Raw genomic sequence first — 2,132 nt, 5'->3', positions numbered from 1 at the left:
TTAGCGATCATCATGGTGACGACAAGAGGGTCGTCATGAGGTTGCTGCACATCTTTCATGTCTTCATCTGAGAATGTAATAACTGGATCACCTAAACGAGGCATCTTTCGATGTTGAATCTGTACTCCCACTTCGCACACCTCAGATGAGCTTCGCATTCTCCTTGCATAGGCCTTACGGGCTGAGCTCGATTCTCCACCTCCTGTACACCCTTCGGCTATGACCCTGATCTCTCCTATTGGTTGTTGATCAGGGGGGTGGTTATCTCGGCCTGCTCTTAGCGGGTTAATGTCGGTTCTGTCATTCCCCACAATAAATTTTCGCATGTGCCCCCTTCGGATCAGAGTCTCAATTTGATCCTTAAGGTCGAAGCAATCCTCTGTAGCGTGCCCATGGTCTTTATGGAACCTGCAATACTTATCACGAGGTCTCCTTGCCGGATCTGACTTCAACTTCGGTGGCCACTTCAAATATGGTTCATCCTGCATCTGTAGGAAAACTTGATCTATCGGCATATTTAAAGGAGTGTAATTTGTATACCTCTCCGTGTTCTTATAGCGAGATGCCCTTTCATTCTGGTTGACCATGGGTTTCTTATACTTGGTTTCCTTTTCATCTCTGATTGTCAGGGCCGGCCTTTTCTTGTCTGACTTCTTATCCTCCCCTTCTTTTCCCTTTCTCGCAATCATTGCATCTTCAGCATTCATATGTCTTTTAGCTCGAACCAATAACTCGGCCATGTTGGTAGGAGGTTCCTCTGATAAAGAGAAGAGAAATCTTGAGGTTTGAAGTCCTCCATGAAGGCGGCTAGGGCCACCTTGTCATCCGCTTCCTCCACCTGTAACATCTCCGTGTTAAAACGACTAATGTAATCTCGCAGTGACTCTCCCTTCTGTTGCTTCACAGTAAGGAGGTGGGTAGCCGGCCTTCTATGCCTCTGGCCAGCAATGAAATGGCCCACAAAGCCCTTACTCAATTCTTCAAAGGTTTCGATGGTTCCTGGCTTTAGTTTGTTGAACCATACCCGTGCTGATCCTTTAAGAGTCGTTGGGAAAACCCTGCACATGATCTCATCCGGCATCGCGTGTAGGTGCATAAGCGCCTGAAAAGTCTCCAAGTGGTCGAGGGGATCTTTAGTTCCGTCGAAACTCTCAATTGTGGGCATTCTAAATTTGCTTGGCAAAGGGCATTTCATAACCGAGGGGCTGAATGGCAAATTGGTTTTCTGCACCAAACCATCTATGGCTGCAATGCCTTTTCCCTTCATAGCCTGCATCACACCCTCCATCTTTGCCTTGAGATCCTGCATCTCTAGGTCAACGTGGGAAATTTCCTCGGTCTTTTCAATGACGGTCGTGTCTTCATGGGGTCGGGAACTCCGTGGAAGAAAGGGGTGGATCACCTCTCTATGTCGGTTTCCCACCTGGCTTTGTTCAACTTCGGTCTCATGTCGGGGAGGATGAGTATCCTGCTCTTCCAGATTCCCATTACCCCTGTTTGGATTCGAGAGGTCTTGGCGTGGCAAGCCCTGTTGAACCGGTGGAACAAGGTGTTGCAGGAGTGCTGCATTTTGTTGGATCAACTGGTCCATACCCTGATTCAGAGTTTGGACCTGCAGTTCCAACGCTGCAAATCGTGTCTGGTCATTTGGGACGTCTAGATTTTCACCCGACTCTTCCCTTTGACCAGATCCCTACGACGGTGTTCCTTCGGTAACCATACCAGACCGCAAACTTCTATACCCAACGAGTAATAAATCGATTCAAGGGAATCGCGATTCCCACAGACGGCGTCAACTGTTGAGGTTGAATTTCGCCGCGGTCTAGTACGACACCGTTTCCTGCAAAATAAGGATGGCAAAGTCAAACACCGGTGTGGTGCTGGCCGTTGACCCTCCGACGATCAAGTTAGCAAGGATTCTCGATAGAGAATTTTAATCGTAATTTGCTTAGTAGGAGTTTTTTTTGTGTGTACCTTATCCCCGAGTCGTCTTTGTCTTTATAGTCACTTCCCTTATTCTTGGTAAGGGAGTTTCATCGTCCTTAGCCCATGGAGCCTACCTCGTGGAAATCCTATCCTTGATAAGATTTGAACTTATCCCATGACAAATCCTATCCTAGATACGATTTGTC

The sequence above is a fragment of the Cornus florida genome, unplaced genomic scaffold (assembly GCF_030987335.1).
Source record: "Cornus florida cultivar Cherokee Brave unplaced genomic scaffold, ASM3098733v1 CherokeeBrave_3.0.0_Hap2_Chr11, whole genome shotgun sequence".
NCBI classification, from domain to species: Eukaryota; Viridiplantae; Streptophyta; class Magnoliopsida; order Cornales; family Cornaceae; genus Cornus; species Cornus florida.
Note: the sequence above shows the minus strand (reverse complement) of the source record.